Below are 23,999 nucleotides of genomic sequence, written 5' to 3' on the forward strand. Positions count from 1 at the left end.
ATAAAAATAAATTAAAAAAAAAAAAAAGAGATTCTGGAGGTGAAACTGGTAAAACTTGGAGACTGACTTCATGTGGAGGAAGCAGCTGGTGAGAAAATCCAGGTTTTGATTCCTGCAACTAGATGGTGGTGTCTACCTCCCCAGCACACAGGGGACTGATGAGGAGAAAACCATATTCCATTTTGTTTACTAGGAGGTGGCTATGGGACCGGGGGTGGGGGGTTGGGAGGGTGAAGAGGCCCCGTAGGCAGTTGTAGACATGCATTTGGTACTTGAAAGAGAAAAGATCTAGGCTGGCTGTAAAAATATATGGGACTTATCATCATACTGGTGATAGCTGAAGCCACTGGAACAGATGAGCTTTCCGAGGGTGAACATTTCGGGGGCTAGCCACATAAACAGGGGTGTATTTGAAGGAGTGGGCAGCAAGAGAAATGGGCGTCTGTATCTGTAGGCCAAGACAGAGAGGCTCAGGAAACAGTTAAGCACCCCACATGCCACAGAGTTGAGATGAGGAGGGCCGAGCGACGCCCAAGATTCAGCATCTGGTCAGTCTGGACACGCAGAGGTGGAAGTGGGTGGAGACTTAGGTCAGTGGGCTGAGGCACTAAGGGGAGGGGAGGATGTGTGTGGATACATCAAAAGCGTGGCTGTCACGGAAGTAAGGAATCGGGTGATAGCGAAGAATGATGCAGAAACCAGGTAGGTTTTTCTTAAGGTGGACAGGAACTAAGTCATCATGAGAAGAGGCTGAGGGAGAGAGGACACAGCAGGTGACATCTGGGAGGCTGGGACAGAGCAGCTGGAGCAGAGGGTCAGGGCCCTCTGTGCAGCAGGGAGACCTGGCTTGCACGATGATTGGAGAGGGCAGTGAGCTCAGGCATGCACGCAGAAAAGCTGCAGGATGAAGAGTGCCTCCTGGGCCCCACGGGGTGGGGGGCAAAGTTGCAGGCTAGAAAACATGGTGGCCTGACTAGGATAAGAGCCTAGGGAAATGACAGCCCTGACCAGGGGCCTAAGGCTGGATGAGCACTCCGGCAAGGGGGGGGGCATATCATGAACAAAGAGAGTACAACCCACTCTCTTCTGGAAACACATATTGAAGGGTCAGAGACAGCAAGCTCCATGTGGCGATTGGTATACAAGCAAAACCATGACAAATACTCAGGGAGACGACTCTGTGCTCCCAGAGAAATCTTTAACATCCATTCCCATGGTCCTTTGATTCAAACCTTCATGCTCCCCAACGGCACACAGAACAGGAAAATCACCCCCACGAGAGGCGCTGCACACCTTAAGCTGTGCAACCCTCCCTCCATTCTAGATCTTTCCCTCTATAGTCACATCCTCCCTGATACAGGACACCTTGGCTCACAGATGTGCTTCTCATTGCAGTGCCTTTCCTTCTATCTTTGCCTGCTGACAATCAGCCCTCCTGTAAGGACGGCAGCTAACGCGCCCTTTCCATACAGCCTTCTCCTAAAAATGTCTTTCCTCCTTCCAGAACACCAGAGCTGTACACAGACCTCCAGGACACACCATGTTAAAGTAGATGTATCAGCACTTAGGCTTGTTTCCTCCACTGGACCATGTGCTCTGCATGCATGTCCACTGTCTTTGACCTTGCGCCCTCTGCCCCCACCATGGAACCTGCCTTGGGAAGTGCTCGTGCATCTGGGCAGGCGCGCTGGTGGGCTTATGGGTGCTGTTTGCGGTCATAGAGCAAGATGACTTCTTGATAACTAATAATGATTTGTGCATTAAAATGGAATGTAATCTCCAAGTGTTGTCTTTCTGGCTAGAAGAGCATATAATGGTTGGGTAGCCCCTGAACTCATTAGTGGAAATTAGTCCTTGGAGTTATGAGATTAGGCCAGTGCAGAGGGCATGCTGGCCACTAATCAAGTGATTTATTTATTGGCTCTTCTTCCTAAGTTTTCCTTGCTTGACATTTTAGAGACATTGCCCTTTCATATATATATATTTATATATAAAATATATATATTTATATATAAAAATATAAATATAAATATATATATTTTCATCACTGACTCCTATTTCTTGAGCTGCCACAGGACAATACTGCTGATGGAGGGGCACCCCGCACAGGATCTCTTTGCTTTGCTTCTAAGAGAATAATTATCACCAAAGTAACTTCAGGCATTGAAAGGAAAAACATGCTGAGGTTTTACTGTATATCTGGTGTTTTGGAGATACTATCTGTTTGGTCCTCACCGCAGCTCTGGGTGGGTAGAGATCACTGTTCCCATTATCTAGATAATAGGCAGACATGGTCAGAAGGGCAAAAAGATGAATGAAGCTTTTGAGTCCAGTGAGTGGAAGAGCTGGGACTCACAGTCCAGCCTAGTTGAGGCCAAAGCTCAGGCCTCCCCACCAGGTCCCAGCATATCTCCAGATGGTTCTCAGGCTGGAGACGACAGCCCCCTCCTCCCACTGTAAGGACGGTGATGGCACATGCGCTCTCTGGCTCCGGACTGCCAACATTTGAATTCTAAATGCCTTGGGAGTCCAGTGAAAGGATGGCAAGGAGCTGGCACCTGTGAAAGCTTCCATTTGCAACAGAGAAATAGCAAAGAAATTAGAAGACAGTTCAATTTGAGAGACTTAATGCTATCAAACTGTCAACTGCAATGTGGATCCTTTAGCCAACTCCCTGCCACCCTCTCTAACTCAGGCCCCACTTCCTGACACCCCCACCATGCTTTGGCTTAGGTGGAGAATGATGGCTGACCTGGGGTGCACAGTGGGGGTGGGGGCAGGGAGGCCAGAAAGGCTTTGGATTCTCTGCTCATCGGTCTGTGAATAATTGGAGGACTTTCCTCTACCCAGTAAAACCAACGATGAGGCTGTGATTTTCTTGAAGACAAAAAGCTGACTGTGTTTCTCCTTTCCTTAACCATTTTCAGAAGCTGTCCAGGACCTCCTAAGCTTCTGCCTAACTTGGCACAGGGCCCTCTGGCAGACCCGGCTCTAGTCACACAGTCGGCCTTTCAATCCCCAGAGGCCCTGCTCCCTGTGGCCTCTGCACGGGTACCCTCAGCCTGGGGTGGGCTACTTCTGATGTCTGCTCAAAGTAGGCTCCTATTCCTCCAGTGTCACCTTCTTCCTGGAGGTTTTTTTTTTTTTTAAAGATTTATGTATTTATGTATTTATTTATTTATTTGTTAGAGCTTTATTTATTTATTTATACAAGCGCGGGAGGGTGAGAGAATTCACCAGAGCCAGAGCGGGGAGCAGAGCAGGCAGAAGGACCGAAGTACACTGCTGAGGGGAGCAGCGGGCGGCAGGAGAGGTCTGCGCGCCATGTGGGACCCTCCTCCGGTGGCCGGGGAGCAGCCGGGGATCGAACTGGCGCTGCAGAGGCTGCGGGCAGCTTCGCAACCCAGCGCTCAACCGCTGAGCCACCAGGGAGGCCCTCTTTTGGAGTTTTTGATGGTCTACCCCTCCAGGAAGGATGGGAAACATCCTTAGAGAGGGTGTAGCGCAAAACCACCACCACAAGAAAACAGCAGAAACTATAGCAGAACTGTCCTTGGCATCATTTTTAAATTTTCAACTCCACACCCAGGACAGGTTGCGGAATGTTTACTAGATCCAGCACGCTGTCATGAAATGAATTTATGGATTATGTCCCATTCATAGATATCCCCAAAATGAAGTCATCACAGCTACCACGCCCTTCACCAGAAGGTCCTTCTCGTCTGAGTCAAACCGTGGGAAATGGAACTGTGACCTTAAATCTGGGGACAGGGGCTTTCCAGCACTTTCTTGTTTGGCTTCCATAATAGCCAGGTAGATAGATGGGTAGATGCTGTTGCTATTGTTCAGAAGATCATCCAGAAAGTGGCTCAAAGTTGTTCCAAGCAGGAGAGCAGGGTGGGGAGCAGAACTGAGATCTGCTCTGGGCTCCCCCAAAACACCAGGGTCTGACCGTGGAGGTGGGCCCGTGGGTCAGGGTCCTCCACGGGACCTCTCCATACTCACCCACCTTTCACAACAGGGCCCTGGGGAGGGCCAGTTACCTTAATGGGTGACCCTGTTCCCTCAGGGGGTTGTGGGCCTAGGAAGTCAGGAATCAGCAGTTGGAGGCCTTGTGCTCTCGCCCCAGTTTATCAGCTGCCTGGCTTGGTGGGGCTGAGCTAAGACACTCACTGTCTCTGCCCATAAAGCAGGACAACTATTTCTATCGCACCCACCAGGCAGAGCCCTGGTGAGATCAGACAAGGCAACACACGCAGTCTCCCAGGTGCACCAGTAAGGGAACGAAAACTATAAGAGTCAAGGAGCTGGGCCACCAGTGGGGGCTGTGATTTTTTTTTAAGCATTTTGTTCAAAGATTTTTCACTCAGTCATTCATCACTAGCTAGATGATACTAAGGTACATCTCTCAGGAGTCTTAAGTTTTCTTTCTTTTTGTTTCCACACTACCATCCCTCTATCCCCTTTTATATATGCTAAGTCCATGTCAACTGTGTGAACTGATGGGCCCGGGGAGCCTGGGGGGCACCCTTTTTTGTTGTTCTAGGTCCTCTGCTTCCTTCTTCTAGGCTTTCTGCAGTTAACCTATAGGTGCAGCACGGAGGACCCTGTTCCTGCCTGGGTTACCCCAAAAGGCAGTGTGCAGCCTGCTTCCAGGGTGGAGGGGTGCAGGCAGGGGTAGCATGCAGGGGCTTCTGCACACCCTCTCCCCCTGGGTGGTCTTTGGTTGTATTTAACCTCCTTCCTGGATGCCGGGAGAATTCTGCTTTATTTGTTCAAGTCATTTCTTTGTATATTTAAGTTATTTTTCTAGGTAAGGCTTCCTTCAAGAGAAATGATACTAGCCACATCTCATCAAGCCTCCAAGAATTCTGCATTCGAGGAGGACCATCAATTGGAGCCACTTGTGCTGTGGCTGCTAAGTTACTGTCCGGCTCCAGATGAAGGTGTTAAGCCCTGGTGCAACTCAGGGAGCTGAGCGCTCAGGTCTCTCTCATAAAGTGGCAGTGGGATGTTTGGGGGTGACATGTCCCACACGTTGGCGACCACATTGATGGTATTTGATATGCACAACACCTATTCTGAAAAGAAATGTTTCCCTGTCAGGTCTGAGATGTAATCATTTGTAGTTTGGACACAAAATATTAAAAAATTTTTCAAATAAAGTTTGGTTCACAAGTCAAAGAAAAAATATTTTAAATCATTACTACCCATCAGCTCTACTCTGGAAAACCATGGTGGGCACCCACCTAGATACCTCTAAAAAATATATGAATAAAATAGCACAACATTAAAAAGCCTATTGAACACAATTTAATCTTTCATTGTTTCCTGAGTGGGTCAGAGGAGGTCGCGGTCACCACTATAAACATCAGCTGTCACTGGAGTGGCGCAGTATGTAATGTACCAGTTAATAATAGCTTAGAAATTCACAGAAAATCAGATAATAGGGGTTTTACTGTAACTGGGATCATGAACGTGAAGAGAATCGATGCATTTTCCCAAAGAGCCTACACCATTTCTAGGAAATAATTCATGCTCTGCAAGAACGGGGCAGAATTTACAAGGAAGCGATTGGTACTCCCAGGAAGAAAGGGCTGTGACTGCAAGCTGCTCTTCATTAGCAAGTTTCTACTCTGTGGGTATATTTCTTTTTCCTTTAAAGATTTATTTATTTATGCATACAAGAACTGGGGTGTAAGCCAGAGGAACAGGGGGTGAGAGGATACACCAGAAAGAGTGGGGGCCAGAACAGGCAGATCCACTGAAAGATACTGCCGAGGGGAGCAGCAGGCGAGACAGGAGAGGTCTGCTGTGCCATGTGGGTCAGCTCCCTGGCAGGCCAGGGATTGGATTCTAGCTGCAGTGGCTTGGGATAGCTTGATAGCACTGTCTTTAACCCCTGTGCCACCAGGGAGGCCCCTGCGGTGTATTTGTTTGCATGATTGTTAGTGGTGGTAAATATTGGGCCCTGGGCCCAAGACAGGCTCTCCTTAAATGGAGTGGGTGATTTCTGCAGCCTTCCCTAAATCCAAGGGACAACATGCCACCTGAGAAGGGGACAGCATGAGAAATCTTTGCAAAGTCACGCTGGGGAGGACCCTCTGCTTAAAGGGCCCCGGGCTGGAATTATAGTTCTCAGCTCTGACTTGAAGAAAGGGGAGAGGGTGGGAGGGAAAGGGAGGGCGGGAGCCAGATTCACACCACACTCGCCTCAGCCACCAAGGACAGAGTTTCTGTGCTGTTTCATTAGAACATGAAACCTATTCTGTCGACTATGAGTCCGCTGTGAGCCAAAAAGAAGTTAGTTCACTTCCTGAGCATCTGGGGTCCCATAATTCTGAGTCATGGCCACATTAACTCTGCTACTGAAAGCAAGAGCTGAACAGCACAGCCAAGCCCGTGGTTCCCAGCGCCTGGCGTGTCAGGCAGGGAAGCCGGCTCCCCTCAAGTGCAGGAGAGCAGGACAGCAGGGTGAGGAGCCCATGGGGGTGGTGTGTATGTGGAGGGTGGGGGGAGGTAGAGGGGTAGGGGGGTTTCTTTGCAATGCTTGGAGAATTTAATTCCCCCTCTTGGGAAGGATGGGAAATTCTGATTTCCTCTATCTTTTGTGTAGGGATGAACCCCTCCATCCTGGGAGGGCAGGTTAGCAGTGAGTCGGTCATATGCTCTTGCTGGAAAGATGCAGCCATCTGCACCAATAAGCTGAGGGTGTGGACTCAGAGCCCAATCCCCACGGGCTCCTGGTGGGTTTCCTGGGGCCTCCTGAATATCAGGGAGCCCCACTGCTTTCACTCGGGTGGCAGGAAATCACTAAGCTATGAGAATAAAGACCAGTCGGGGTCCCCATGCAGCTTTAGGGCTGCTTTCTATTTCCCCTTGTGATGGAGAAGCAGATTTCCAAACTGCATTCAAACACAATACAGTCTCCAGCCAGGAAGAAATGAAACCCTTTAAATCTTCAGTTCTGCATGTTGTACCCTCCCAGCTGTCTTCAAGCTCACAGAAGCCTTTTGTGATTGTCCCAGGAATGTGGACTTAATAGGGAAAGCATGGATTCCTGGCTGGGGTGAAAGAATACCGAAGGGGGGGGTACCAGACGAGACTGCCCTCCCACAGGATCCCCTCTAGAGTGTGCAGGCCATCTGTTACAGGGAAATTCACCTGAAGACAATGTACCCAACCCCTCTACCCCCCCCAATGCTTTCCCCAAAAAGCCAGGGTGAGAGGCAAGAAATAAGCCCAAAAAGCATTAAATGTACTTGAACAAGTATCCATGAGAGGAGGGGAGTCAAAGGGGCTTGGCCACACTGGTTGCTTGTAACTAATTTGGGGGAGTATCTAAGAGTAACGCCCCTATTAGGACTCATGAGGAAAATCGTCACCTGCTAATTGTGATGTGCAGTAATAGCAGACAGCAAAATACTGTGAGGAATTAGAGGTTCCCCCCCAACCAATCTTTCCTGTTCCTAATGAAGGATTTGTGCAAGATTCATTTGCATGGTGTGAACACAGTTCATTTCTCCAAAAAGGGACACAACACATAATGCTAAAGAAGGAAAAACTAACAAGGCTTCTGACCACGTGGAGAGACGTTCTTTATGAGCAAATACCTGGGCACACATAAAATATTTTACGGTGTTCCATACATTTAAGTCAAAGCTTAACATTATTTAGCATCGGGTTAGTTTTCCTGCCACGTGTATGATCACTAAGCGATGTGCTTGGACAGGGGTAGCTTTATGCAAAATTCTGAAGCAGGCAAGTTCTGTCTTAGCTTTCCAGTTCTTTGTCCTGTCCCCTTCCACGAAAGCAGGCAGAAGGTGGCAGACAGGAATTAACGATAGCTGGATTAGGCAGCGCTGTTTAAATCTCAGCCAGTCCCTGACTAGTTTATGACCCGGGCAGGATACTTAGTCTCCTATCTTCGTTTCCTTGTCTGTAAAAAGGGATTGTTGCGGAAATTATACGCGTTCAGCAGGCTTTCAGAAATGTTACCTTTATCTCTTTATCTCCCCCCCTCCCAAACCTTATCGAGCTACACATTCATGTCCCCCCACCCCCACTCCCCAAGAAAATACGCTTCCAGGAATGGATCTAAAAATGATTAATGCTCAAGTGAAATGACCACCCAGAAATTAATGAGCCATCTCCTCATCGATGGGCTTTTCTTTCTTTCTTTTTTTAAATCCACACTCAAAGAGTAAAACCGCTGATGGCTGATAGCAACCCAGCCACCAGAGGAAGGCGGGAAATGTTTCAGTCTTTTCTGGAAACTCTGAAACCAGACAGATAAGCCAATAATTCCAGTGGCAGGATCACCTTAGGAAATCCCCCCAAGATGCTGCTACTTGGAATGATCACCAGCCTATGCTAAGTCACCTCCCTTTTCTTATTAATCACCAAGCTCTATATTCACGGAAACAGGATTTCTCCTTTTTTGTTAGATTCTAAATTGAGTCCCATCATCTAGATACCACCAGGGCATAAGGCAAAGGCAGAAAGACTGGTAGCGGTTGAGTCCTGCTGTAAACAATATCGGGCCATGATCAGACTTGGAGAAGGAAAAAATACACAGAACCTATTATTTATTGTGCCAACTCAGTGGAAGTGGCATGAGGTGGTGCTGTCATTAGTGTCCTGCATCTGAGACTAAAGAATTTGATGACAACTGGTGGTGTTTAAAATGGTAAGACAGCCTGTGGCCTGTGAGGTGGTACAGTCCCATCTTCACAAGGTGGTGCCATTACATCATGAGGCCAAGGTGGGGAGTGGGCGCATATTAGGGTAGACAAGATGGCCTGGCATGTCTGTTTAACCCCAAGAGTGTAACTATAAATGAATAAAATCTGCAGCAAAGAAAATACTAATTTCAAATATTCCCAAAGGTATGGCTTATTATCAAAGTTGAAGTCAACCCACATTTCCAGGTTAAGCCTAATGGAGAAACAGAGAGGAATCTGAGTTGGGATTCTTGCAAATGATGAAAGTCATCCATGTTTCACATGAGATCTTGCCAAGAAGACTCTCAGGGTCAACAGGTATTTCTGTTTTAGTGTGGCTTCTCTTGTACTAACACACATCTTCTCTCCTTCCATGTCATGCAGAAGGCACAGATCATGGCACACAGGACCATGAAACAGACACGGATATTCACACCTGCGCCCTCCATACCTAAGACCGTCCACCAGCTCTTTCTAGGTCTTGAAAATGCATTTGAATTCCTGGTCTTTCTGTGCTCTTTCTGAAACAAGAAGTGTCCTTCTTCGAGACTTTACATTCAAAGGCTTTGTACATAAGACAGAGTGCTAGAATATCCCTTTCCACCTGCTGTCAATTTTCACCCAAGAACACCACCATCCAGAAGGGATCAGAGAAAGAGGGATGGTGTCCACTCCCTAGACTCAGAATCAGCTCACAGAAGTCTTGAAGTAAAATGCTCTACTCCCTCCCCAGTTAGCAATCAAGCAAGAAAACAAGCAATCGCTGAGATTAGGGTTCCATGGAGGGAGGTAGGCATGTGACCAAAGAAGGGGATACCTTCAGATAGAGCCCAGAAGGGGATGCAGGAAGGAACTAAAGAGGGATTAAGAGTTGGTACCACTCACCTATGTGGTTTCTCTGCCTTAAGACTTTTAAAGCAACAAACACCAAAAACAGATAAATATAAGCTCAATATAAAACCTAAATCACAATGTAAAACCTAAAGTGTAAAAACCTAAATGACAACACATTAATGTCTTGAAAATGATCTGTAACTTTGGATGACCCATGTCATTCTCTTCTTCATAGGCACAAAAAACCAATAAGAGATAATATGCAGCTCCTATAGCTATGTCCAAATGAACTGTAAACTTCATTTCTAGTCTCTTCGATTTCTTTCCTATATTCATTTTGTACCTTTCCTTCTTGTTTTATTCTGATTTCTCCCTCCTTCCCTTCCTTTCTTTCTTGCTGACCACATTCCATCAACTCCTTATCTACAGCCTTTCACCCATTTCCTAGCATTTTTTAAAATAATTATTTGTGGTTATTAAAATAGCACGTAACTCTGTTGTCAAAGCCAAAAACTGCTCCTATCATTTTTTTAATAGGTCGTCCAGCCATTGGCAAATTCCCTCGTTAGTTTTCTCTGCTCATATTTCTTCTTTTCCTAGTGCTCCTTCATTCTTCCTAGGTAACCGACTTCCATCCAGTATTTTCTCAGAGTACTTTAGTGCCAATTTTCCTTTTCACCCCAGCTTTTTAGTATGCCCTGTCATATTTTCTTATCACATCCCTTCAGGGAGATGTGTGGTAGATGGGTGGAGGTGGTGTGGCTGGAAATGTAGGGAAAAATCATAAAATCCACATTAAATCTAACTTGTTTATATGACAACAACAGTTTGTGGGCTCCAATTCCATTCCCCTTGCATCCGCCATATCGTTGAGATTTGGGACTGAATTTTGCACACCACCTTTGACATCAAATATTTGAGAACAATTAACTTTGCTGACAAAAAAAGATTTATATTGAAAATTCTAGGAATGCCACATAGGTATTGCTGTTTCAAGTGAATTTTATGTTTTTGTTCATGTTCCTTTCATTGATTTATGGGTGGGACATTGCTGATGAACACTGGGGAAGGGGTTGCAGGGTCTAAAAGGGGAAAATAAATGCCCCTATTACTTCAGGAGAATGTGCTAAGATATAAAAAAATATATATATAGGTCAAATAATTGGTTTCTCAAGTTCAAGAAGTAATTCCTATTTTTGCAAAACATCTGGGGGAAGGGGAGAGTGAGACTAGAAAAGGAAAAGAAAAATGACTTGATACCAACTCTAGCTATTATTTTTCATAAAAAAGAAATAAAAGCTGTCAATTCAACCAGAGAGCCATTGTTCCAGTACCAGAGATGCCTCTGGACCAGCATATGTGTCCCCTGGGAAGACAGTTCACTTACATAGTCACATTTAGGTAAGGCTTCCCTCTTTAAATAAGATGTGTCTCTACCTTACAATGAGCAAAACCCCAAGTGGGTATTTGGTTAGTATTTACATATTATTTTATTATGAGACCATCCTTTTCCTCCTCATCCATCTTTCTATAGGCTCAGAATGAAACAATTTTCATTTCTGAGGTTTCCCAGCACACCTGTCTCCCTAATAGCCTTGGGCTTCACCTGTTCTTGCCTAAAGCTGCTTCCTAACTGGATCCTGACCTGCAGGATTCACTGATGTCCATGTGCTTTTCTGCACCCCACCCATTTTCTTGACTACTCTATATTCTGCTTGTGTCACAGAAAGTGATGCTTGAAATATGCTATCAAAATCCACCAATTCTCAGTATGCAGTTATTTTCTTTGACACTCTTTAAGGCCAAAATTAAGTAGATGCTTGTTTCTACATCAATTTACAAGTGAAAGTAACTTCTGCTGAGCTGTAAAGAGCAACACAATCACACCCACCACATGCAGGCCACACCGCCTACTTACAGTGACCTCATAGCCTAAATTCCCTGGTGGTCTGAAATCGGTGGGTCTCAGACTCTGCCTGTATCTTTAAAAGCCTAGAAACCCTAGACCATTCACCAACGTGACAACTGTATTTACTACTGGGCTTGGAGAATACCATCAAATGACTATTAAAAGTCACTGCTTTCCTTTAAAAAATGTTCGCAGATTCAGAAATGGCAGGTCATGAATTAAGGCTGATTCCCAGGCTAAAAGGATAGCTCAGAGTTGAGCTCAATAGCTTCCTTGGTGCCAAGTGCAAGAGGCCGGAGCAACACTCTGTTCATGTATCAGTCATGTTCAGAGGGCCCAGTCTCTTAGGAGGGTCCCCATCAAACCCAGAGGTTTGTAACTTGCTTATTTATTTAGCTGTTTTTGAATTATTTTGTTGTAGTAACATTGGTTTACAACATTGTATATGTCTTAGAGGGACAGGGTCACATCTGTATTTAACCACACCATACCCAGCACCAAAATACCCACAATCCTCCACCATGGTCCACTGGGCTCCTCCCCTACCCCTTCTGGTAGCCTCAATCCTACAGTCAGATTTCAAGGGTTTATTCTGGATTGGTTTTGTCTGTTCCTTTACTTTTTATCTCTATATTTCACATGAGTGATACCATCCAGGATTTGTCTTTCTCCTGACTTATTTAGCTTGGCATCATCCCCTCCAGTTCCACCCATGTTTTTGCAAATACAAGACTTCACCTTCAGAGCATAGTAGTATTCCATGGGGGGCGGGTGTGTGTGTGTGTGTGTGTGTGTGTGTGTGTGTGTGTGTGTGTGTGTGTGTGTGACATCTTCCTGACCACCCCTCCCCCCCCCACCCCAGCTGTCTTTGGACACTTAGGTTGTGAAACTTTCTGACTTATCTCAACACTGTAAGTTACAGCTCCCTGATTAATTCTTTAAAGTAACAAATATAATTCAAATAAAACTATATTAAAGCTGAAAGGTTCCTTAAGGGCAACAGTCACCTTGCTCATATATTTTTTGCCTCTCATCTACAGTATTTAGCATGTGCTGGCAACTTTCTACCATGAAAACCTGAGGTGACTGCTTCCCCACTGACTTATGTCACACAGGACAGAGGTGAGGAGCCCCATCCCTCTTTCTCCATTGTCTGCTTCCTCTCTAGTTCCTAACAACTGAGAAGCTTTCTAATTTTCACACCATGTTCATTTTTCAGTGTAGCTGGAGTACTCTCAATTCTTATCTTTAGTCTTTATGCCATTTTGCAAGTCTACCTTATTCTGGGAGGTAAAATATCCCTTTAATTAGAATTTTGGGTACCAGAGCAATACCTTTCAATTGTTTCAAACTTTATACCTTTCACTTGATTTCAAAGATTACCACCCCACTTGACATTTTGATCACAGTGTTCTGAGTCCCCAAAGATCAAATTCAGCAAAGAAATGTGATAATTTTAAGTGTCCAGTATATTCAGGATGCCATTTAAAGCTCACAGCTCCATGAAGTAGAGATTATTCTGGCTGGCTCACAAAAGAAGAATCCAGGCTTGTGAGGTTACACAGGTACACAGTCATGACTCCTTGCTGCTCTTAGGATAAAGACTAAAATCCTCAATGTGAATTTGCTTTACTCCACCTCACCACTCTTTACCCCTTGCATTTCGGAAATGTATTTCTCTGGTTTTCCTCAGCAAATACCCCAACGCCCATCAGCTGGCCTTTCCATTCCTTGAAGACCAAATCCTCTTTCTAGTCTTTGGGCCTTCACAAACTATTCCCCTAACCCTACCTCCCCTTTACCTCACTAACTCCTACTAAGCTTTTGAGTCTCCTTTTAATGCACATCATAGACTAGACCAAATTCCCTCCTAACTTGCTTTCAAAGCCTCCTGGAGTTACCCCAAGTATAACTGAAGAAATGAGCTACATCTGGGTCTACCCCTGCTCCTGTCTGAGATCCCACTGAGCCACAGAGGAGGAATGACAAAGGCAAGCGCTCATATGGAGATGGAATGGGAGAAGAAACAATGGCAACTGAGGGCGGGCCATCACGATGGACAATTGCTCTCTGGCTTGGCTGAGTGGACCAGCTGAACCTTACCTCCTGCAGGGGAGACACCAACAGGAATCAAACTGGTTTTCCTAGCAGAACTTAAAAAAACTACCAATAAAAAACCGTGACAAGTATGAGTGGACATTTACTTGTTTGAATCAGATTGAGTCAGAGGGCACCAGGTCCAGGAGAAAAAGCAAGGTCAAGAACAAAACAGGGAACTCGGTGAAAATCTGTATAATGAAAGCTCAAGCCCCCCTCCCAGCTCGGCTTCTTATTAGTAGGAAACCACAAGATTTCTTTTGGGACAAACTCACTCGTCCAAAAGACTTCCGCAGTCTCCCACAGAATAGCCAGCAACCAAATGGACTTGGCAGTGGACCCCCAGGCAGCAAGCCCTTCCTGTGTATACAAAACTGCCATCTGCCTTTTGAAACAGACACCTGAGGGTCACCATACAATTTAAAAAATGATTAAATTGGGTGGTGAAAATACTATGAAGGAAAATGGTGCAGGGGGAAGGGATGGGAATGAAGAAGAGCCATTTTAAATGGAGCAGTCAGGGAAGTTTCTCTAAGGAGGCTAACTGAGCAAAGACCTGGATAAGGAGAGAGAATGTGCCAAAGGAATACCTGGAAGAACAGTTTTATAGGCAGAAGGACAGCAAGTGCAAAGGCCCTGAGGTGGGAAGATAGTCGCAAAGTTCTGAGACAAGCCAGAAGACTAGTATGGCTGGAGAGGAGTGAGCAGAACAAAAGGCAGATAGAGAATAACACTGGAGGAGTTTGTAGGGTTCACAGGGTGTAGGTCATACTGGGCTGGGCATTTCATAATGAGATCTCAGAATGTTTCTAAACGTAGTCATAAACCAGTAGAAGTTTTGCAGCAGTTTAGTAACACATTTTGGTTACAGTTTACAACATATTATTCTGACTGCTGTGTGAGAAAAGGACTAGATGGTGGGGTCACTTCTTGTTACTTGTCTATCTCCCCTATTGCACTGTAAACAAGGGGCCACATCTGCCTGGGTCACTGATGTATATTTAATACCTCATAGTATCCAGTAAACACCCGAAAAATTATCTTTGAAATAATGAACAAAATAGCAAAAATAGAAGCAGAAATTCATTTGGAGAATCCAAAGACTCTGGTCCTTCCAATACACTATCTAGACTTAAAAAAAAGATAAAGCTATCAGCAGAGAGTCCTGTAGTGCTTTAATACTATTTTGATGATGTTATCTTGGCTTGATCTAAAGATATTATGAGATTACTGTGATGTATTTTTTTTTTTTTTGTGGGACCCTCGCTGGTGGCCGGGGATCAAACTGGCGCTGCAGAGGCTGTGGGCAGCCTCGCAACCCAGAGCTCAACCGCTGCGCCACCAGGGGAGTCCCACTGTGACGTATTTTTAAAGAACGTGTACTCCTGAAACTTACATAGTATTATAAACCATGCTAAATCAATACAACTTTATTAAAAAGCAAAATTAACTCCTTTGATCCTTAAAAAAATAACAAACTGATAATGTCATTGTTCTTCTGTAGACAGATGGTGCTAATTAGTGTTTACTATAACAATCTCTCTGTTTATAAGATGTTGCGGTTAATCCCATTCTGTACTATATAATCAAACATAAAACCAGAAGTAAATCATATTGAAGAACATTTAAACTTCTTCGACTGAGTTTCCCAAATGAAATCAGTATTTTACCTGCCTAAAGTTAAAGTTTATCCCAAGGCATTTTTGCAAAGATATTTTTCCTAGCCTTTATGTTGGATGTGGTATCACACATCATGGATAATTCACCATTCTGAAGAATCAATATTCAGTTCCTGAGGACAAATGTTCCCTAACAAGTAACTTATACATTTGATACATTCTAGAAACACACTAATCCATAAAACTGCTTTCTTTTGACTCTTTGGATTCATTCATTCAATAAACATATACTGAAGCTATGTGCCAAAAATATCAATACTATGTATATGAAGACGAGTCATGGCCTGTCTTCTAGGAGTCTAACAGGTTGACTTCTCATATGTGAGAACGTTCTTCCTGGTTAATTGCAATGCCTTTCATCTTCTCTAGTTTGCAGTGTGAACCAGGAGCAGAATGACAAGCCCCACCTGAAAATACGTGCAGTTCATTAATTTCTTCTGATATTGAAATAAAACTTCTTATAAAGAGAGCAAGAAAGAACACCAATCTATGGTTCTTCACTAATTCTTCCCAATCTATGAAATTTGGGGAGGTGGGACTGGTAGAAGCTTCCATTAAATCTAGAAATTTCAGAAAGGCAGGCCATATTAAGCCCTAAGCCAGGAAAATAGGTGTTAAGATAGTTGTAGAGAACCTGGATTTGGTTGCAGCAAAACAAGTGATAAAGAGAACATCATTCTGTCTACCCAGATGGAAATAGACAGAGGACAGGGGGTCAGTTATTATTATACTCAAGGGCAGAGCAAGTAGTAATAGGTCTATAGGTCAGAGGGGAAAATTCAGGCTAATTAAAGGACCAAACTTTTAAACTCTGAGCTGGTAGAGAACCTTCAGAATTCCCAACACAGGAGACATTCAAAGTTCAGTTCAACCCCAAGGGATGATTTAGGAACAATTAGCTTTGCCTGGATGTTAGCAAACAAAAAGGAATCCACCGAAAGGCTAGAGTAGGTCAGAGGATGTAAAGGCTACTAGAAAATTCTGTGCCATTGGCAGCTCCAAAGTATACATCCCAGACGATTTACATTTGGGTGAAATGAACCAAGTCCCACACCAAGTCAACCATGTTCACCAATAATAACAAAGATAAAAATGCCCACTTGTGACAGCTGAAAATAAATGTAGAACGCATAAACCTGTAATATTGAAGACTACTAGGAGTGCATTTTAAATGGCATAGAGAATCAGATCCAGAACATTGAGACAGTTTCCAGAGCCCTTTTAATGCTTCTAGACAGAATGTCCCTGCAGCTACCAGTCTCATTAGAAATTTAAGCTGTCCATTCAACCACAATGGCTGATCTAGAACTTGCTGATCACAGCTGTAGCTTTGAGCTTCTGGAAAATACCACCTAAGAGAGACTCTTAAGGCTTCTGTACACTTGTGCTTTCTTGCCCTCTCAGGCTTTGAGAAAGGGGGAAGGACCATCCCAACTTCTGTGCAGCTGAGGTTTGGAGGTTTAAGTGGTTCATGTTATCAGCCCCCTGCAGCGATCTAACCAACAGGAAGTTTCCCCAGAGTTTCCATCACAGGAAATTTCCTGTGAGGAAGGCTTTACTGCACAAACAAGGAGTTCCTCAGCTCCCCCACAGAAACTGCAAAGGCAGTTGAAGTGGTGTGGGAGAAGGGGCTGGGCGTGAACGGGGTGGGAAGGCAGCAGGGGGTCCCGGGGTAGACAATCTGGGAAGAAATGGAGGAAGCAAAGTAGTTATTTTACTTCCTTTGGCCTTGAATGTCAGAAAATTGCTTACTAATGGCTCATGTTGGCTTTCTCCCCTGGCCAGCAGTTCACCCCGGGCTAGACTGAACTTGGAGAGAGAAGTCTTCATGTGAGTGCGGGGTCTGCGGGTTGACCATCACCCTTTACCTCTCTCAGTTGAGTGAACTGTAAGATATGTCATTTAAATACAAGATGGACCTAGCTTCACCATAAGCATACTTTCTTTTATTTTTTTTAAAAAGATTTATTTATTTATACATGAACTGGGGTACAGGCCAGAAGCACAGGAAGGTGAGAGGATTCACCAGAGACAGAGTGGGGAGCAGAACAGGCAGACAGACTGAAAACACTGCTGAGGGGAGCCGCAGGCAAGACAGGAGAGGTCTGCTGTTCCATGTGGGTTGCTCCCTGGCTGGCTGGGAATTGAACCCGCGTTGCAGAGGCTGCGGACAGCTTCACAGTGCTGCGCTCAACCCATTGTGCCACCGGGGAGACCCTGCCATAAGCATACTTTCAATACAGCAAATGCCTGAAAGACTGCACGTCAGCTACAGAAGAGTGACGTCAGTCTCTGGGGGGACCATTCCAGTTCCTCGTCAATGTCAAGGCTATCTGAACTGAGCACAGAGCACAAGCTATGGCATGGAGCATTCTGCTAATCTGAAAGTTTTGGTTACATCGAGTTATTAAACAAGATTTTATGTCTCCAACCCTATGTAACATTTTCAAAATGTAGGAAATGGGCCAAATTGTTCTAAACCACTGCCAGAGTGTTGAAGATAACGAAACTTTTTTCTTGCCTTTTTCTTCTAGAGGCCAAGGTCAGAGTCTTAAAAAGAAAGGTCAGCTACGTCAGTTGAGTGGTCAAAATACTTTGTGCTCTTCCAGTGAATTCATGTTTCTCTGTTTGCATATTTTGCATTCTGGTGCTGGGAGCCAGAAAAATGTACAGCAAGATCCTGTGAGAGTGAGGACACCCTAACCCTAACCCTAAACTTTTCAATGAACACTGCTGTTTATTTCACCTGTATTTCTGATTTTATTGCTTTATACGACGAGGTAACTCTTACTTCAGAGGGGAGACTAAACCTAATACTATCTAGAAAGATGCTCAGTGTTCAAAATGCTCTTGCTTTTTCATTCTTTCAGGTGAACGCTTGGTCCCATAGTCTTTAAGAACATTTTAAACTGGAGTCTCATTTTTTAAGATAATCCTGGGGACTCACTTTATCAAGCCAACACCACTGACTTTCATTTGCAGATCTCTTGCAACAACAGGATTGTATCTTATGTTTCTAGACAAGAAAAGAGGCAAATGGAGGAAGAGGAGGAGGAAAGGGGGCAGGAGGAGGGGGAGGAGGAAGTGGTAGAGGGAGAGGAAGAGGAACTAATTTCTGAAGAAATGGAGAATGCAAAGTAAAAAATGTGCCGATAGAGAGCATGTAGATCAAATGACAAGGAAGTCAACACGAACATAATCACCAGAGCACATATCTTTAATATTAGTAAAGAACACGAGGCCTCCCTGGTGGGGCAGGGGTTAAAGACAGCGCTATCAAGCTATCCACAGCCTCTGAGGCATGAGTTCGATCCCCGGCTGGCCAGGGAGCTACCCACATGGTGCAGCAGACCTGTCCTGACTTGCCCGCTGCTCCCCTCAGCAATGTATTTCAGTAGATCTGCCTGTTCTGCTCCCCACTCTGTCTCTGGTGAATCCTCTCACCCCCTCACACCTCTGGCCTGTACCCCAGTTCTTGTATGCATAAAAAAATAAATCTTTAAAAAAAAAAAACCAGAGGGCCTCCCTGGTGGCGCAGCGGTTGAGCACTGGGTTGCGAAGCTGCCTGCGGCTTCTGCAGCGCCGGTTCGATCCCCGGCTGCTCCCCAGCCACCGGAGGAGGGTCCCACATGGCGCGCAGACCTCTCCTGCCGCCCGCTGCTCCCCTCAGCAGTGTACTTCGGTCCTTCTGCCTGCTCTGCTCCCCGCTCTGGCTCTGGTGAATTCTCTCACCCTCCCGTGCTTCTGACTGTACCCAGTGCATGTACAAACAAACAAACAAATAAATAAATAAATAAAAACATGCCTCTATAAAAAAAAAAAAAAAAAACAGAAAGAACACTCAATCTGTATAGTACAGTGCTACATGATATGACTGAGTGTTCTTTCTTTACATCATATGTTAAAGTCCTCCGTGGAAGCCTTCCCCTAAAATCAAGTAGGATCAATTTCACAAGCATTTAGTAAGCACAGTCCATGTGACAGACATGGTCCCTGTCCCCAAGGAGTCCCACTCTAGCAGGGGATGTGGACACACACAGTAATGAATCTGTGTCTAGCCCTCAGCCCTGAACAGGAACACAAGTGTGTGTGTCAGGCAGATAGAGGGGCAGGCGGTGAGACTGGCGATGCAGAGAACAGGTACTCCAGTGTGTCCCAGAAAATGGCCGGGGCTCGTTTTTGGCTCTTAGATGGTCACTCCACTCCCCTACCCTCTCCTTCCTGGAGATCCCCAAAGTGGCAGTCAGACATGACCTGCTACTAAGCTGTGACTCTGACTCTGAAACTCAGACTTAAGTCCTGGTCTTTCAGAGAAGGACTCATTAAAACAGCATGTGAAGGCTGTGAAGGCTGCACTGGGATGCAGTGGAGAAGAAAACACTTCAACACCAATCACAGAAGCAGAGGGAAGAGGTACCTCAAAGCTGTTCCTCTGATGCTAGGGAAAACTGCACCTAAGCAAGCTTCTAATTTCTCCTGATGCCAGACTACAGGGAAAACACACATGCCATGTCTCCCGAGGGTTAGGCATTTTTCTGTCCATTACCTGACTGAATCTTCTCACCAGCCCTGAGAGGGGAGAATTGTTTCATTCCTCAGGTTAGACAAAGAAGCCGAAATGCAGTGAGATAATGTCTTGTCATAGCTAGAGGTCACACAGCAAGTCACAACTCTGCCCATTTCCATCTCGAAGCTCCATGTCCTGCCATCTTATGTCCCTACCTCAGTGCCACAGAAACTGCAGAATGGAAGCCAGCTCTGCCAGGCAATCCACTCAGGGACTAAGTGGCTTGGCGCTGAAGCATCAAGGACGACTCCATGCCTGAGTGACTCTGGAGAACAAGAATGCTGTTCTGTTGGGTTTGAATATGCTCATCAATGGGATCTATTAGTCCAATCTTTCATTAGAATTTGGTAACATTTCTTCAGTGATTTCTCAGCCAAATGGTATGTCATAGAACTACAGTTTCTCTTCCTCTCTCTTCCATACTGAGCTCAGGATGGAAAGATATCTCTAACTCCAAGTCCTGCCAGTAGCCATTAGTGGTCCTGAGGTTAATCAGCGGTTTCCCCACAGTTGGTGGGGCTCTGGAGGACACACACGGATGATGTGACAGCACTTGTTTTTATTATTTTTTTATTATTTTTTCATTTATACAATAGCTGGGGTACAGGCCAGACGTGCAGGAGGGTGAGAGGATTCACCAGAGTGGGGAGAGGAACAGGCAGACAGACTGAAAGCACTGCTGAGGGGAGCAGCAGGCGAGAAAGGAGAGGTCTGCTGTGCCATGTGGGTATCTCCCTGACTGGCTGGGAATCAAACCCGTGCTGCAGAGGCTGCAGATAGCCTCACAGTGCTGCGCTCAACCTGCTGCGCCACCAGGAGTCCCAGCATTTGTTTTTAGGAAGCATCTGGGATGCTGCAAAGGGTGGGTGGCGATTAAGAGACTGGGCATGGTCGCCAAGACATTGAGTTTGCTTGGAAAAATGCTGAAGCTGTGCTAGCCCATTCTCTCCTCAGGCCACAGGGATGAAAAGGTCTGTGGGTAGCTGACTCCTCTTCTTCCTCTTCCCTCCCCCACTGCCTTTAGTTAATTGCAGCTGTGGTCAACGGCCTGAAGCCAAGAGTCCCACAATGCACTTCTCCACAGGAAGTTCCTGAGATCTCTTCCTGAACAGGAAATTTCCTGTGGTCCAACAGACATTCCTCTCAGCGTTTATCACTCACATACATTTGTTTTGGCAGATATGGGGTCTTGGGTAAGAACAACAAGAAACGGTTGAAGGGAAAGCTACCTCAGAAAAAAATGCAGTTCTAGTTAGGAGGAAAGTGTGACTGAATTAACTCCTATCTCAAAAGAAAACAAATACTAGCAAAATGGACTTGTGAGAATGCCACTCACACAGCCTGGCCACGTTTGAGTTTTATTTGTAACTCAGCCTGAAGGTGTGCAGGCTTGGGCGGGGGTGGTTGGGGGGCCACTTCAAAGCATCTCATAAACTTTACCCTTGTACAATTTTGGCCCTTATCAATTTCAAGGCTACAGAGTGATTTCAACTTAAAACTTTTCTGCGATTTCCTTTCATATGTGCTCTCGATAAACTTATCTCCACATTTCTGAATCATTTCAATCCCTTTCACTTTGAGGGACCAGTCAATCCTTTCCTAAGTAGCTCATAAGCCACTATTTCATATTTGTGTTGTTTCTCTGTAGTTGAGTCTACACCTTCAGAAGCTACAATAGGTGGTATGAGAAAATTCAAGTACTCTCGCTTCACCAGTATCATTTCCCCTCCTACTTGACCTTTCTGACAAGGGCCTATAATCCATCTTCACATGGTTCCCTAAGTATTTTTTCAAAACACAAAAAGGAGCACCTCACTTCTCAGCCTAAAATCCTTCAGTGACTGCCCACAGGTTTCGGGTGAAATCTAATTCTTCAGCTTAGCATAGCAGTCCCTTCACGCCTATTTTCCAGTTTTATTTTCCACCACTCCTTTCACTCCAGCCACCAGCTTCTGGTAGTTTCTAGGACCAATCATACATTTTCAATTCTCTTTGCCTTCCTCAGACTCTACTTTTAGTTTCCTTCATGACCTACCCTAAACACATTCTCCTTCTCTAAGTCACCACTTCTCCTCTGTGGACATATAACATGAAATTCACTCCTGATCACCCTATATTCTAATTTGTTTGGTCAATTATCTGTTTTTCATCGGACATGACAAGTTCATTGAGGTAAAATATTATTTGTCTTTGGAATCACAGGACAACTACTGTGCCTGAAGCATAGGGACAGTTAATAGGTATTTGTTGGAAAGATAATGTGAAATCTGATCCTTGTGTGGTAAAAAAAACACTACTAGGAATTTTCTTTTGTTTCTACTGTAAATAAATAAGCAAACAGGCCACACAAAAGTATCTTATATCATAAGCATTCTAGCAGTCTTCTAACGGTCTACACACAGAACTGAAACCTTTTCCTTCGAACCAGGCCAATGTGGAATACCCATTTCCTCTGGGAGGAGAGTTTGGTTTGGCTGTCTGCCCCCCTGTGGTCTTAGAACCCTTCCAACTGGGCTTATTCCCCTCACCCCCAACCCCAGATTCCAGGCCATCCTGCCCTAAGACCAGCTATTCAGGGAATCAGTATAGAGTTGCCCTCACTGCTGGCTTTACTATGTTGTTGCACTGTCACTTGTATTTAAAAAAAAAGTCTTTGCCCCCAGAATGCCTTATTTTGGTTTCTCACCCATATTTATCTTCTAGTCTTTCTCCAGGACAGAAATCCAATGACCAAATCCCAGTTGCCACAGTTGGGTTCTGCTATCTGCTCCTTGAACGCACATTCCCAGAGTGAATGCTAGACGCTAGCTCCCAACCACCAATAGTCTGGCTCCCTCCCACACCCATCAGCGCGACCAGTGCTCCTGGCCTCCTTCCCATTATTGGACATTGAAACTTCCCCATGTGCCCTGACTCGGTGGACACAGCTGAGGTTTTGGAACTGTGAATTTCTAGAGAATATTCCTTCATTTCTGTGTTCTCAGTACCCAGACTAGGGTTGGGAATATTATATTAATAAAATAACAGTGTTTAAAAGGATAAATGGCCTCTCAAAAACAGAACTTAATTTATGGCATGATTTGGATTCGTTAGGAACATCATAGTGGAGGACCAACAAACTATTTGTAGGTTCTTGACAGGAATGAAAGGATGTTTCACTGACTAAAGAACATCCAGAATTATACTCCAGTATTAGAAGAATATGAAAACAATTTGAAAAGTTGTCACCACCCTTATACCCACTGCAGCATGATTCACAATAGTCAAGCTATGCAAACAGCCTAGGTGTCCTCCAACAGATGAGTAGATCAAAAAGATGTACAGGTACACAATGGAATACTACTCAGCTATAAAAAAGGTGAAAATTTGCCATTTGTGACAATGTGAATGGACTTTGAGGGGATTATGTTGAGTCAGAAGGGGAAAGACAAATGCTATGACCTCATTCATATGTGGAATATAAAGAAACAAAGTAAACAAACAAAACCCTTAGATTCTGATCACATTACAGTGGTTCAGAGAGATGAGGGGTAGGGGTGGGGGTGGGATCAACAGGTAGAAAGAGTTAATTGGACAAGAGTTACAGTTACAGAAACTAGACCTTTGGGGGTAGGCATAGCGTGTTACATACATTTGTCAAGTTTTTTTTTTTTTTTTAGATTTATTTATTTATACAAGCACTGGGTACAGTCAGAACTCGGGAGGGTGAGAGGATTTACCAGAGACAGAGCAGGGAACAGAACAGGCAGACTGACTGAAATACACTGCTGAGGGGAACAGTGGGCGGCAGGAGAGGTCTGCGAGCCATGTGGGACCCTCGCCTGGCGGCCGGGGATTGAACCAGTGCTGCAGAGGCTGCGGGCAGCTTCGCAGCCCAGCGCTCAACCACTATGCCACCAGGGGAGGCCCACATTTGTCAAGTTTTGAAAACTTTTATAGTACTACAAATCAATATTAACCTCAATTAAAAAAAAAAGCCTCCCCATGCTGTTCAATTTCTTAAAACAAAAGGAGGACATCCCATTCATGTCCTTGATGGGTTCCAGGCACAGACAAAACACATAAGAGCTCTGCTTTCAATGGTAAGAAACAGACAAGGAAGAGAGCTGGTTTTCAGACTGTCAGTACCTCTACAGCCGTGAACAATTACTTCTACTGTTTTACTCCCACTTCATTGGGTTGGGAATCAA

The 23,999-nt window shown here is 44.9% G+C and overlaps 1 protein-coding gene across 3 annotated transcripts in view; it reads right to left on the minus strand.

The window, feature by feature from the left end:
- The window catches only part of ETV6 (ETS variant transcription factor 6), a 232,492-nt gene that overhangs the window by 68,232 nt on the left and 140,261 nt on the right, over positions 1 to 23,999 (minus strand). The window lies entirely within an intron of this gene.

Source organism: Talpa occidentalis, unplaced genomic scaffold (assembly GCF_014898055.3).
Source record: "Talpa occidentalis isolate TD23 unplaced genomic scaffold, MPIMG_talOcc4v2.1 talOcc4.16, whole genome shotgun sequence".
Taxonomy (NCBI): domain Eukaryota; kingdom Metazoa; phylum Chordata; class Mammalia; order Eulipotyphla; family Talpidae; genus Talpa; species Talpa occidentalis.